Here is a 16,001-nt window from a genome sequence, read left to right as displayed (position 1 = left end):
GCCTAGAGCATCTCCTTTATCCAGCACGTCATCTACTTTAGGTGCTACTTTAGGTATTATCTTTGCTATTTCACACCATGGATTAGTACGGGTAGTAGACGTATCCCCGTCAAGACTAAATAGGTTGGAAAGCCAATTTAAGAAATTCATATTTATTGTTTATTTCTCTAGAAGCACTCCTGGTACCAAAATGTATTGAACAGGGTTCTCTAGAGAGACAAACCAGATTGCTAGTAATTATATATAAATATATTTATAAAGATAGGTATACAAGTCAAGAAATAAACTGTTAAATAATATACAGATAGATAATACAAGAAATTAACAGTTAAGTTATAAAATAGTGAGACACTACCAGTCCTTCAAGTTTTTTGAGAGCTGCCAGTTACTAGTCCCCTTCTGTAGATAGAACTGGGCATATACCCAGGCAGCAAACTGCAGGGCAGATCCCCAACTGTCATCAACTGTCAGTCCCCAGCTCCAGAGATGAACATTCCAATCATGTGGGCTTAAAGGGACCTCAACTTACAGCGACACAGTCCACATGCTAGGCATCCCACAGGTAGTGTACCCCTTTAAACTGAGGCACAGACCAAGCAAGCCATTTATCCCTCTGCCCTTCAGTTAATCCTACTGTGTTTATCAGCCAGGCTGGCACAATAAACTATAGCAGTGGGTAAGCAGGGGAGTGTTGGGGGTTCCACGTTCCTTTCAGCAAGCAGTTTACAGAAGCTAAGATAAGCATTAATCTTTTTAACTTTTTGAGGCAGGGTGGAATGGGGTATGGGACACAGGGCACATACTGAGAACTGGATGATATTGACATTTGGGTAATGATACACTGCAATGTGGGAAACGTAGGTTTAGAGGAGAAAGAGGTTACATACTTTAGTGAGGAAAGAGGCCTGGACAGCATTTTCAAAATTCTTTAACAGGGGCACAAGAGTCAAGAGAAGTTCTTAAAGCACTGCACTGCGAACCAAATGGCTGGTGATTCAAACTCACCCAGATGCCTTGGAAGTCAGGCTTAGTGAATGAGTTCTCACAGGTCTCAGCCTTTAAAATAGAAATGCAGTTTCTACTCTTTGCACAACGTGACACAGTGAATCAGAATCACCCCCATGGAATCTAAAACAGTACTTGGTTGGTTTTGGTTTGTTTAATAGCTATAAGCATATAGAAACCCTGGATGCACAGTGGTAGGACATTGACCGCCTGAAAGCCAGCTTCCAGGAAGAATGATAAAAGGGTCTGCTTCCCAAAAATTTACAATCCAGACCCTAAAATGCCCCTGTGAGTTCAAATTGACTCGGTGACTGTGCTTATGGCCTAATTGTGTGAGTTGAGTCAAAGGACAGCAAACAAATTGTCAACGTCATTCCCTCTGTCCCGGGATGCTGGCATTTTCCGGATGTGGGTTTTCACTGTTTCTTACATAGTCATAGGTGGAAGTGTCCTCAGACTGCAGTCTGATAATCTGAAGATGTCCTGTGCTGACTGAAATAACCATGGAGAAGACCTTTCCTTCTGTAAAGTCCTCAAGGAGATGCATTGATACAGTGAGTGCAATGCTAGCCTCAAACACAGCAGGTCTTGTTTTGATGATGCTGCGTCATTGCTAGGGGTCCTGTAGTCAGTTCTGATTCCCTGTGAACCCGCATACAATAGTCACAAACACTGCTTGGACTTAGATCAGTCATCCTCAAGGTGCACTAAACATCCCAATATTCTGAAATGTGGGAATGATGGTAGAAAATATGATTCAAAGGAAAATACAATCCAATTGGCTGCAGTTGTTTTCTGTTAATTGGCAAACAAGAATAAAACTTAGTAGTTTAAAATTCTAAATGCTTTGTTATTGTTTTGTTTTTCTGACTGTATGACTAAGAGATGGCATGGAGGAGAAGATCCCCTTCCAGATCTTATCTAGTGCGTGATTGAAAAGCTCAACAGATGAATGGAGCCTTTCTTCCAAGATGGCTTTGCCTTAAGTCTGCCATGCTGTCCTGGCTGTAAGATAGGAATACATACAGGGTTGAGGGCCAGGGCCTTGACCTACAACTTGGATCTCTCTTTTGGACCGAGATTCTGCCCAACATGGTCCCTGAGTGTCTCCTGAAAGTCATGAGATAAAGAAAGTGAAAGCTATATAAAAAATGATTGATTTTCATTTAAATTAAAATGACATAAAATTATTTAGGTTAATATGGTCTACAACAGTGGTTCTCAACTTGTGGGTCACAACCCATTTGGGGGTTGGACGACCCTTTCACAAGGTTCTCCCGATTCATAACAGTAGCAAACTAACAGTTATGATGTAGGAAGAAAAACATGAACTGTGCTAAAAGTTTGCGGCATTAGGCAGGTTGAGAACCACTGCTCTAAGCGATCTATAATTATAATGCAATTCTGAACAAGATTCCAGCATCCATCTTTAAGGACATGGAAATTACTCATCAAGTTTTAAAAAAAACAGGCAAATAGACCCAGGATAAACAAGGTCCGAACAAGCATTAAAGGACCCACGGGCCTTTGAGTCTGCTGTGATCCACTGCATCTCCCTGCCACTGACCCGATGGGACACCCAGCACCATCAGGGGGAGGAAGAGAAAGGAGGCAGACATTTCTGTATCAAAGGCTCCCTAACTCAGATGGCTCTGGATTTCCGATTGCAGCACGGTGATGGTCTCATTAAGTAAGAAACCACAACAGGCATTTGCCAAGGAGTGTTCCTGGCTGTTATAAGAGGTGGGGGACTATCAACAGTGTGCTAATGCACAGGCACCACAGCTCCACAACAAAGTGTCTCTAGAGCTGGTTGTTGAAACAAGTTGGATGACAGAGATGGGAGTGATGTGACCCACAAGTATGCCTTGAATTAGTAAGCTCCTTAGATTCCAATATGTGCAATTAGGAAATTATGAGTTCCAGTGCAGGGTTATGGTTTGATTTGAACATATGCATCCACTAATTCATGCACTAATTTATTCTTCGTGGGATCTGAGAGTTATGAACACACCAAACATTCTTCTGCACTGAGGGAAAACCAATAAGGCAAGCAACCGAGTTAAGAAATGAACAAGCTTTTCCTCCAAAAACAAACCCACTGTGATGGCATCTCTTCTGTGTCATGGGAACCCTAGAAGACTGATGAGAACTGCTCATTAGGCTTTCTCTAACTGTAATTATTTACAGGAATAAAAGTCATCTTACTCAGGGAACTATTGACTGGTTTGAATCCCTTACCTTATGGTGAGCAACCAAATCTAATCCCACAGCACCACCATAGCTCTTTATATCTCTGCACCAACAAGCCCATATCACAGGGTTTTCTAAATGTTACTTTTAGAAGTCAAGTCATAATTTTTAATATTATTATTAATATGAATAAGGAAGGCCATAAAAATGATGACCTTTGACTTATGTTGTAAAAGAATGATGAAAGTACCGTGGGACAACCTTTCAATAAAAGAAATATGTTTGAGTGAAATACAGCCAGAGTTCCTTAGAATCAAGGACAGTGAGACTGTTTCATGCAACGTTATCATGATCCCAGTCCCTTGAGAAAGACATCCTCCATGATAAAGTAGGGGATCAATGAAGAAGCTACATCATGAGATGGATTGACACGGTGGCTGTAACAATGGGCTCAGGAGGCATTATTTTGTTCTGTTGCACATTGAATCACTTAGAATTGGAATGGACTTTGGCATTAACATAAAAACCAAATCAAAGCACACAAGATTCTTCTCAGGTTGAATCACAATGCCGGGGGAACGGGGAGATGTTTTATGTGGGAAATACACCTAACAAAGGGAAATTTGTAAAAGAATACACTGTCTTGATCATTGCCCATATGTTGAAGCTCACTGTGTCTTGGCTAATTGGTGGTGGAAAATGTCTTGTCAACATTTATAGAACTTTGTTTGGGTTCAGGATGGTGGTTCTTTGCTCCAAGGTTGTTTGGGTTCAGGATGGTGGTTAGACACTCCATGAAAGAGAAGAACTGGCTGAAAAGGATTTTCTTTTCCATAATACTCATGGGAGAAAGTAATCATTGTCTTCAACAAACTGAATCAATTTTAACAAATTGAATGGCCACCCTTTTGGCTAAAAGGTGAGCATTTAATCATTGTGCCACATAATTTTGTGGTCCAGGTTCATCTAAGTATAACTTACATACATCGACCTTTATTTTTGCAGATGGATGTGTATCTTCATGTTGCCCCATGTTTAGACATGATATAGATTTCTTCAATGTCAGCACTATTGCTATTTTCTGCTCCTGAGTGTTTATTGTGTGGTGCTGCCTTACGCATTTTATGATTTCAGAAGCACCTCAGACACTCTCTGTCATGCCAGAAACAGCTGCCGCAGTTGTGAAAACTAAGAGTGACTCCAATTACAAACCCTGTAAGAAATATCAAAGAAGAATTGATGCATGTGGGTTATGGTGTTAGGGAATACCATTAAATAAATCATGGGTGGTCTGAAGGACAAGCAGGTCTGTTTTCATATAAACACATCTTGAATTTTTTAAAAATCTTTTTATTGGAGGCTCGTACAACTCTTAATACAATCCATACATACATACATTGTCTGAAGCACATTTGTACATTTGTTGCCATCCTCAAAAGATTTGCTTTCTACTTGAGCCCTTATTATCAGCTCCTGATTTTTCCCCTCCATCACCGCTCCCCTTGCCATCATGAACCCTTGATAATTTATTACATTATTATTTTGTCATATCTTACACTGTCCGATGTCTCCCCACCCATTTTTCTGTTGTCCAACATCTTGAATATTTCTTGTAGCGTTCGAGTAAGACTTCATTGCACTTATTTGGTCATGTCATCTTGAGGAACTAGTCCCCGGAGAATGGTCTTGTGCTTGGTAAAGTAAAATGTCAATGAAAATGAGAGACTTTCAATGAGAAGGCTGCAATGATCAGTCCAAACAGGGGAATGATTGTTAGGATAGGGCACACCTGGGTAGCATTTCATCTGTTCTACATAGGATCTCTGAGTTGAAGCCAACTCAAGCGTACCTAATAATATCAACACATGCAATATTATCCAGGTCACTGTAAGTTAAAATTATTACATAAATACACATGGGTGAGCATGTATGAATACATCTGATTGTTTAGAGAAAACTTGGGGCTCATAAGAGATTTTTCCTGCATTAAGGTTTCTTTAAGGATCCCTCTTGAGTAAAGTAGTTATGCTTTGGGCAGAGATCTGCACGTAAACAGTTTAAAATAACCAGATGTTTCATGGAAGAGAGGGTTTTTTACTCCTGTAAACAGGTATAGTCTCAGAAACTCACAATGGCATCACTGTGAGTTGGCATAGACTCTGTGGTAGTGTTTTGGGATGTCTCTGGCTTTGACAACAAATAATTCTAGTTAGTACAGTCAATTGCAGACATATCAAGACACATAAGTGTGAACTCTGTTATATACATGGTCAAAGATAGACAAAGCCCATCCCAATGAAAAGGCACTTTCAGATACATGAAGATTCCCCAGAGTATATACATGACAATCCCAAGAGATGTGCTGAAATCATGGGGGGGAAAACGTAGCTTCTGAGAGGAAAGCGTCCCTGACTCCTCTCTCATGCATGTCCTGGAACCATGGCCTGTTGCAGGGAGGTTTGTGTCTGGGCTCACACTGACTTACCATCACTGTGTCTCTAGCACACTACACGGCTGTGTTCTCAGGATTCACAGAGCTCAGTTTTAAATAACTTGGCTCTTGGAAAAGCCCTTTGTTGATGCTGACTCGTGACTGGGGAGATGGATTGTAGTATGTTTTCCCAGCATGTTATTACCTCAACTCACCCCACGCCCTTTCCTGGAGCCTGGCAATCCAGTGCACATAACAGGTAAACAGTATCCAGAGACAGCACAGGTGAGAGACAAGGTCTGTGAGGGCTTCACCCGTCCAGGGCCTGACTCTTGTAGCTGCACCTGAGCCAGGACACCTGGGGATGAAGAGAAACAGAGAGTCATGTGCTCAGATGCTGCGTCCCCAGACTTCATGTATGAATCCCTGAAGCACTCACCTCCCAGAGTTTCCACCAGAAAAAAACCCACACATGCTTCATGTTCATGTGGATAAGATTTAGGACACCCCAAAATGCTCTCCAGAGTAATGAGGATTTTGAATTTAAGTATACGCGTGCTGTGGCTTCATGTGGCTGCCATCGAGGTATTTGCATGTTGGAGGTGCATTTGTACATCAAGGTGAACAGGATAAAGCAAGGCCCCTGGGTCTGCTCCTCCCACTGAAAGAATGCTGCTGGCAGCACCTTTAGGGTAACTCAGATTTCTTCTGCAGTCTTCACTTTATCTGCTGCAGAGTTCTCTGAATTCACACAAGAGTACAGTCTGTTCTGGGAGCTATATGCAGCCACAGAGCGAGGGCATTTTTATTCCCAGTGATAAGTAGAGACAGATATCAACAGAGAGAGGGAAACAGAGAGACAGAAAGGAGGATAAATGACTATGTAAAGATAGTTAATGAAAATAACCACCACACACCAGGGCCATGTCCCTTCTGATTCATGACACCGACGGGTAACCATGTCTTTACTTAAATTTAATGCCATATGTCTTCATAGAATTTTAACTCATGTGATGGTATTTTCAACTGCTTCATATGCTTGTGAAAGTTGAGCATTGAATAAAGAAGAGTAAAGACTCATTGCATGTGAACTGAGGTGCTATTGAGGAAGACTGGAATTACCATGGACTCTCAAAGGAACCAACCATGTGGACGCAGAGTAAAGGTTAACTGATGAACCACCAGCAGCAGAAGCTCCTCAGGAGAAAGACTGGACTTTCTATTCCTGTAAACCGTTAGTCTTGGAAACCCACAGGGCGGTCACTATGAGTCAGCACTGACTTAATGCTAGTTGTTTTGGTTTGGCCAAAAGAACAAACAAATCTTTCTTGTAGTAGTTTATCCAGAATATTCCTTAGAAACAAGGATGATGGTACTTCATCTCACATTTTTTGAACATGGTATCAAGAGAGCCCAGTACTTGGAAAAGGGTATCATACTTGGCGAAGTACAGGGCAGTCAAATAGAGTAAGGCCCATGAGGAGATGGAATGACAATAGCTTCAATAATGGGCTCAGAGTTATGAACCATAATGAAGATGACTCAATATTGTATGTTGGTTTGTTCTTTTGCGTATAGGGTTGTTATGAGTTGGAAATGAATGAACCGACCTAACCAAAAAAAATAAAATAAAAAGCACACACTTAAGAGTGAAAGGGGTGGAGGTTAGCCTGTCAATCAGGTAGGAGCTTGGTGACCTCTTTGTAGGCGATAAGGAGACAAATAGATCACTGGTGGTGGGACCTACCCCTCCCCCCCTGGTTAGACATCGCTTTTGACAAGCCACATGGAGAAAGGCTGATGGAGCCAGAGCCCTGGGAGTTGTAGGAGCCATGTGGAGACCCCTGTCAGTGCTGAGGTGCTTCTACTGCCAATGGATTCACAAGATGTTTTACCCATTGGCCTGTGATCTTCCTGCACCCTTCATTACTTGCCTGTGTGAGTGTAAAAAGGAATTTATGGACTAGTATTGTACATCTGGCCTAGTATTGGGCTTATGGACTTGATCTGGACTGGGCTCGGATGTTTCTTAATATTCAATTGCTCTTGTATATAAAGCTTTTTTTCTTATACACATATGAGTGTCTACGAATTTGTTTCTCTAGTCTACCCAGACTAACAAATATGCTGAAACCAATATCTATTGATACTTATATCCTGGAAAACTTATGGTTACACAAATTCATACAAAGTTCTCACACAGGATATTCATACAAGGATTGTATATGAATGAGACAAATAAGAATTGGAGATTGAGAATATTGAAGCACATGATGACCTCCCTTTCATGGTTCTGCATTTTACTAGTTAAACTAACTGAATACAAGCTCAGTGTATATACTACCAGGATCATCACCTACTTGTGTTCTCCTAAAGGCAGGCTGGCAGTTATTCACAAGGCGTTTGAAGGGGCTGAGCTTGGAAATCATCCCAGATTTGTGGTCTCTGGATTAACAGACTAAATAAAATGTGGTCTTCGGTGATGTCTTCAAAAGTACCACAAAGCTGTATGTAAAGATGGATATAAAAAACAATGAGCATGCTAAGTGATATGTTACTGAATGAAGAGATAGAAAGGGAAGTTAGTGGTGTACCTCTTAAAATAAGTAATAATAATATCTTCAAAGAGACCTGTTGCAGAAGCAGGACATCCAGAATTTTCATTGGAAATTAAGAGACGGGTTTTAAAAAAAATCATTTTATAAGGGGCTTGTACAATTCTTATCACAAACCTATCATGGATAATGGAACAATAGTAGTACCGTGAGCTAACTGGTGGGTCAGTACTTTGAAAGTATCAGTCATTTCACTGGAGGAAGACAAAGTTTATATGTCCATACATAGTTACAGTGCAAGAAACCTCCGGGGCAGTTTTACCCACAACTTTAAAACTACTCTGTGTTGGAATCCTTTCTATGGCAATGAGTTTGTACCTTTTGTTTTTGGTCTCTTGTAAGAAGTACAGGACAAATGCTATTAAAAAGCAAAGATGATGACGTATCATCCTCAATACATGGGACATGTTATGAATGGGATCCTCTGAAGAAAGAGAAACAATTGTTTATTTGTTTTTTAAAGTTCAAGAAAAATAAACCATCTTCAGTGGCTTGTTTTTTAATAATAGCACAATAATTATGTTAATTATGTAAGGCAAGGTAAAGATACTGCAAGCCTAGGAAGGATTTCATTTGTTGTATAAAGGGACATTACCAGTGAGGAATGTTTCTGCAGGGCTTTTTATCAACATAAATAAATATAAAGAATAGGAATTCCAATTTATTGACCAACTGGACACATTTCAATCAGACTCATTCTTTTGATGAAGCCATGAGAGGATACGTCCAACAGTGTAAGAGTCAAATCTGCCATCTTTAAAAATCTAAAGAAAATATGTCACTGCCTGACGGAATAAAGAAAACTGTAGTAAAGAAGCAATGGTGACTCTGGATGAGCTAAGAATTCATGTACTCTGGTAGACCTTTATATCTGGACTCTATTCAGGAAGTTTACTGCACATTTCAAAAACCAAGGCCCAGTCTGGTATGCTGATACCTTATATAACAAGCCTCAAGGTACATAAGGAAGACCATCACAGTTGTCCAGTGCTTGGAACCACATATGCATTTGATAGCAATAGACTGCTTCAGAAAGCTCCATCCCTTGTCCCTCGCCCATCACACTTTTACCTTATAATCTAACCTCAGGTTTCCAGTGATTCCTATCTGACCTTACTCTGTATAATGCAAATGCCCTAGGTTTCTGTCGTACTCACCATTTTGTAGTACAGCTTCAGGAATAAAAATCAATGCACTCTCTAAATAACCAGCAGAGACACGAGGAAATTTGGAGTTAGGTTAATGGATTTGGTTCACAACCATTCAGAAGTTCAAATCCTTGTGATGCTTAAGTGTGCAAGACAGCAGTCCCAGGTTTCTGGCTCCCTAGACTGGACTGTATTTTGGTATGTGTTGCCAATCTGCAACCTGAAACAGAAGAGGAGTGATCATTTAGGTATGTCAGGGTGTTGGCCTGCACTTCTTGCCGTAAGGAGTGACCACCCCGCGCCCTGAGCTGAAGATTAGGTATTTGTTTTAAAGACAGAGCTCAAGCTAGATTAATAAAGTCCATTCTTCTCTTTGTCAGGTTCTCTTCTTCATGTAATAGAAGCAGGTATTTCCTAGTCTCAGAGGATGAATGGATTCCAGGTGTTCCTGAAAGGCAATTATGACTCTGGATTACTGTAGAGCCTTGGGAGTTCAATGCTTCAGTTGAGTGTTGGCCTAGGTTTTGAATGGTTGACTTCGAAGAGGAACCCATGCACCATAATTCGTTATCAAAATAGGTGAATTTTCAGGAAGAATGTATGTTTTCAAGCCAAGTCAATAAACTCAATGCTACAATATTCTTATGCTAGTTTTATTGCTATAAAAACATTTACAATGTACTTTAAAAATTTACAGAATTATGAGGTGTGATCAATGCTTTCGGTGCTGATACTATCTGTGTAACTTTCTAGCAACAATGTCTTCCCCTTCACATTTAATTTTTAGTAATCCTTTTCCCTGATTATCGGACTATAACAACCACATCTCACCCATAGTTTTGAACTTCTAGGGAGAGATAGAAAGCTAGTATCTTGGCATGCACTTGTGAAACCTGCTCCACCTGGAGCCTGGAGGGGTAGGAACACAAAATGAATGTGATGGGAAGAGGCTAAGCTGTGATAAAGTAGGGAGACATTAGCCTGAAGTGGCTAGTCGGATATACTAGTTTGATGTCATTGGCATTGCCCTTTTCAACCCCTAGTGAGTTTCTTAGTCAGGGAGTTGTGAAGTGGCAGTTACTTGACAGGGGTGTGTATTTGTGCCCCTATAAAACTAGTAATGCAAGTCAGCCTACTAGAAAAATACACAATTTATTTTTGACTCTGGCATGCACACTCATCATAAATATCTGGACTATAAGGCTCACCAATCCCCTAAGTCTTAAATCCAGGTTTCAATCGCAGAGCTCTGAAGCAGGCTGGTTAAAGAACAAGGTTGGACCTACTTGATCAACATTTTTAAAAAATAATTTTATTAGGGGCTCATAAAACTCTTATCACAATCTGTACATACATCCATTGTGTAAAGCACATTTGTACATTCATTGCCCTCATCATTCTCAAAAAATTTGCTCTCCACCCAAGCCCCTGGCATCAGGTCCTCATTTTTCCCCTTTCTCCCCACTCCCCCCTCCCTCATGAACTCTTGATAATTTATAAATTATTATTTTGTCATATCTTCCTCTGTCCCACGTCTCCCTTCATCCACTTTTCTGTTGTCTGTCCCCGAGGGAAGAGATCACATGTAGATCCTTGAAATTGGTTCACCCTTTCCAACCCACCCTCCCTGTGCCCTCCCAGTATTGCCAATCATACCACTGGTCCTGAGATGATCATCCGCACTGTATTCCCGGTGTTTCCAGTTCCCACCTGTACCAGTGTACATCCTCTGGTCTTGTCCCATCCCGCAAGACATCAACAACGTGGGTACCTGAAAGAGGGACTGGGAATGAAGATGGGATAGGGCACGGAGAGATGGAGGCAAGACAGGAATCTGATCAAGCCTCATTTATTGAGCTGAGAGCAGAGGTTTAAATAGCCAGTGAAGGGCTGGCACCATTACGTCACATGTAAAATAAGGTACAGCTGAGGTAGCTAATAGTCGTGCATCTCTAAATAAGGAAGAAATGGCGGGCAACCGATCAAACAGTAAGTATGCTAATGAAGCATACCTTACGCCTGGGGGGAGATGCCACCAGTCATGTATTGACCAATGAACATAGCAGCTGCTACTGAAAGAGCACCAATCCTAGCAAGGGTCAAGGCAGCCACACTCTGGCGGGAAAGGAACAAAGGGCAGTAAAATCTCAGGGCAGTTTGTATGGCAGGAAACTGAGAGTAAATTCATAAAGGTCGTATATGGCTTAAATCCAGGGTGGGGATATGCAGTTCCCTACATGGTCTAGGTAGACTTGCAAGCCCTTTTGTAGGCCACTGGACATCCCCTTACAGAAGGGTCTTGGGGAGGAGATGAGCCAGGCAGGGTGCGATGTAGCAACGATGAAAAATACAACTTTCCTCTAGTTCCTAAATGCTTCCATCCCCCTGCCCCCACTGTCATGATCTGAATCCTACCTTGATCAACATGATTAATCTAAGTTTGAGTAATTTTAACTCCTTCCAGAAAAGGTTAGTTTATGAACCCTGCCCCACAAAAATAACACCCCAAATGGTGATAGTAACAATCAAGAGATCAACAGCTACATTGCATTGGATGTATCAGTAGAACAACACCTTTTTTTTTTTTTTTTGAACAACACCTCTTTACAGCGCTGGAAAGATGTTACCTTGAGGAAGAAAGCTAATGATGCCTGACTGTCAAAAGATATAGCATCTGGGGACGTAAAGGCTTGAAGATAAACAAGTAGCCATCTAGCTGAAAAGCATCAAAGCTCACATAGAAAAAGTATACCAGCCCGTCTGACCATGAGGTGTAAAAGGGACCAGTTATCAGACATCAAAGAACTAAAAATCCTATCAGTGGGTTCACACCTTTCTGATATGATCAATGAAGAGAAACATGTGCATAAGCAAATGTGAAGAAAGCTGATCTTGCCCGGCTATCGAAAGATATAGCATCTGTGGTCTTAAAGGCTCAAAGATAGACAAGAGGCCACCTAGTTCAGAAGCAACAAAGCCCACATGGAAGAAACACATCAGCCTGTGTGACCACAAGCTCTCGAAGGATCAGGTATCATGCATCAAGGAACAAAAAAATCATATCATTGTAAATGTGGATGAGTGCAGAGGGGACTCTCAAAGCTCATCAGTAGCCAACCGGACACCCCCTTACTGAAGGGTTGTGGGGAGGAGATGAGCCAGTCAGGATGCAGGGTAGCAACGATGAAACATATAACTTTCCTCTAGTTCTTAAATGCTTCCCTCCACCCCCTATCATGATTTACCTTACAAATCTGTCTAGGCCAATTCTACCTAACAAATCTGGCTAGACACAAAGATGTGCATTGGTACAGATAGCAACTGGAAACACAGGAAATCCAGGACAGATGACTCATTCAGGACCAGTGGTGAGAGTGGCAATGCCTGGAGGGTAGAGGGAATGTGAGGTAGAAAGTGGCAAATGATTACAAGAATCTACGAATAGCCTCCTCCCTGGGGGATGAACAGCAAAGAAGAGAGCAGTGGGAGACACAGGACAGTCTAACATATGACAAAATAATAATTTATGAATTATGAAGGGTTCATGAGGTAGAGGGGAGTAGGGAGGGAGGGGAGAAATGAGCAGCCAATATTAAGGGCTCAAGTAGAAAGCAAGTGTTTTGAGAATGATGATGGCAACAAATGTACATATGTGCCTGACACAATGGATGTATGTATGGATTGTGATAAGAATTATTGTAGGAGCCCCCAATAAAATCATTTTTTTAAAAAGGTATTACCTTGAGGGTTGGGTTCACCTGACCAAAACATGCTATGGCCAATGGCTTCCTCTGCATGTGAAAGATGGGCACTGAATTAGGCAGGCAGAAGAATAATCAATGTGGTTGAGTTGTAGTTCTGGCCAAGAATACCCCAAGTACCAGGGAAAGCCATAGTGCAAGCAAGTGTGTCTTGGCAGAAGTAATATCAGAGAAGTAATATCAGAGGACTGCTTAGCGGTAAAGATGGTGAAAGTTCATATAATATACTTTGGACAAGTTATCAAGAGAACAGTCCCTGGAGTAGGACATTAAGTTGGGGAAAGTAGAGGGGCAGTGAAAAATAGGAATCCCTCTATTGAATGGACTAACAACGTGACTGCAACAATGGGTTCATCCTAAATTGTGAGGTTGGCACAGGAGAGTGCTGTGCTTTGTTCTGTTGTACACTCGGGCCCTGTGAGATGGAACTGACTCCATGACAGCTAATATGACACCATCCCCAGAAACCACAAATAAATGCCCAAGACATGCCCAAAGACATGCTAGTATGCTAGTTATGTTTACAAAGTTATTATTTCTCTTATTAAAAGAGGGAAGAGGTTTCTTTAGTTGAAAAAAGGAACAAACAAGGTGACAACAAAATCAGTGAGGACTTCCTACCCCTCATTATACGATTCTTTTGGCGGTGAGCTGAAGGCACTTCTCTAAGCTCCACACGGGATGCCATACGGCAGAGTGTTTTCATGAATGTGGGCTCTAGTGTAAGGACAGCACACCGGCATCGGTTGTGACATTTTGTCTTTCAAAGGAAGTGTAAATCATACAGGCCTCTACATTAAGGGGTCAGATGGGAGATCAAAGGATCCTGCAGAACAAGAGACTAATGATAGCTGAGTGGGTTTTAGGCTGCTTAGAAGGTCTATGTGCAATTGAATCAAAATAAAATTTCATGAGACCCTTCCAGCCTAATTGTAAGACAAATAAAAATTAAAGATTCTGGCATCTAGAGAGCAGATTATTCACATAGGATGAATAAACATTTTTTCCCCTGTTTTTTGTTTGTTTGTTTGTTTAAGTTCAAGTTATTGGGTTCACACATAACAATAGTTTTGGAAGAACACTCACTAATACTTTCTAGGAGACGAGAAATAACCTGTTATCAAAGTCCCTGTTGGCCTCATCTGAGACCTCAGGCTGCTCCTGCTGCCAAAGGTGGATAGACTGGCATCAGGTGAGGCTTAGTCATCTTTCTCGCCACCACTTGAGAGATCGACCAGAAGTCCCACTCGGACAACCGGCTGGAGATGCTCCGATGTGTACATGAGCCGTGGGCACATCCATTAGGAGCCATGACCCCTTCTGCTGGGAATGAGTGGAGACTTATTTTTCTCATCGCTACTTGGGAGGTCAACTGGAAGGTCCTGTTAGGGCAGCAATAGATCACAGGGAGGGAGCTTCCCTGCTCCATAGGAAACCCTGACCAGAAGCAGGTTGTCTACCAATGTTCTAGCACCAGGATCACCACTAACATGAGGTGTGTGACAGACGGGTGAGGGGGCTGCCACCGTTTTGGTCCCAGCGCACAGTGGGGACTCGCATCCACAGACAGCCACAGCCCAGGCCAGCAGGGTTGGAGGTTATCCAAGCCCAATGGAGGCTCCCTGGCGGTGTCCTATCCTTCCTGCAGTTTAAGAGTCTTCCTGTCTTAATCCCAGAGAAGGCAGCTTCGCCCCATTGGCTCCTCATCTAAGCACAAACACCCAATGGAAACCTGCGGTTCCTCTCTTTCTGAGCAGGGTTACCATGGTAACAACACATCCCTATTAGGGTAAAACTAATCTGTCTCAAGAAGGTCTAAACTCAGCTCAGGTTCCCCATTAGAGGGTGAATCATCCAGTGCTTGGTGAATTCTGCTTCACAGCAATAGAAAGAGCTGACATCAAAGGAACAAAACGTGATGTCACTATGAATGCTTGGCCACCACACGCCAGTTGTCCCTGTGATAACTTTTCTGACACCTCCTGCTTAAAAACCAAAGGTCAGAAGGATCATTAGGCCCCGCTTTCATGGTCTGTATTCATACTGAAAATTAAGACTAAGCGAACTTTTGCCCTTCTGCTCCACAAGAGTTTCTGTCCTCCCTGAGCTCGCCTTAGGACACCTGCGTTACCTTTTCCAGGTGTACTGTCCCAGTCAAACAACCCACCTGACCCCACTAAGGCCCTGCCAGCCCGAGGAAAGGCCCCAAGGAGGCTGCAGCTATGGCTCAAAGGAAGCACAGTAAGAAATGCCAGCGAAGGAGTGAGGCGACCTACTCTGTATATGTGCACAAGGTGCTCAAGTAGGTCCACACGGACTCCAGCATCTCGTTCAGGGTCATGGGCATCATGAACTCGTTGACCAATGACACCTTCGTGCAAATCACCCACCAGGCATCTCAACTACATATTCCAAACTGCTGGACCATCACGGCCTGGGACATCCAGACGGCTGTGCGCCTGCTTCTACCTGGACAGCTGGCCAAGCGCGCCGTGACCGAGGGCACCAAGGCCATTGCCCACTACACCAGCTCCAAGTAAATTGTCCTTCAGCCTCACAACGTTCAAAACCCAAGGGCCCGTTTCAGGGCCACTTCCGTTATCGTCCCAGAGAAAGAAGTCAAACATGTTGGCACTACCTAGTGTTTGGTTTGATTGTTTCGCTTTGGTTTTTGACTCATGCATAGTTTATTTAGTTCGATGGTTTTCATGATGGAGACCTTTTCTTTTTGAATACCTTTTGGGGCACTTAATGCTCATATCCCACAATTCAACCATTCAAACATCTCAAGAAGAACTGTACAATTAGTACAACAATCAATTTCACAACACTGTCTTTTTTCCCACCA

The sequence above is a fragment of the Tenrec ecaudatus genome, chromosome 3 (genome assembly GCF_050624435.1).
Source record: "Tenrec ecaudatus isolate mTenEca1 chromosome 3, mTenEca1.hap1, whole genome shotgun sequence".
NCBI lineage: Eukaryota > Metazoa > Chordata > Mammalia > Afrosoricida > Tenrecidae > Tenrec > Tenrec ecaudatus.
This window is presented reverse-complemented; position numbering follows the sequence as displayed.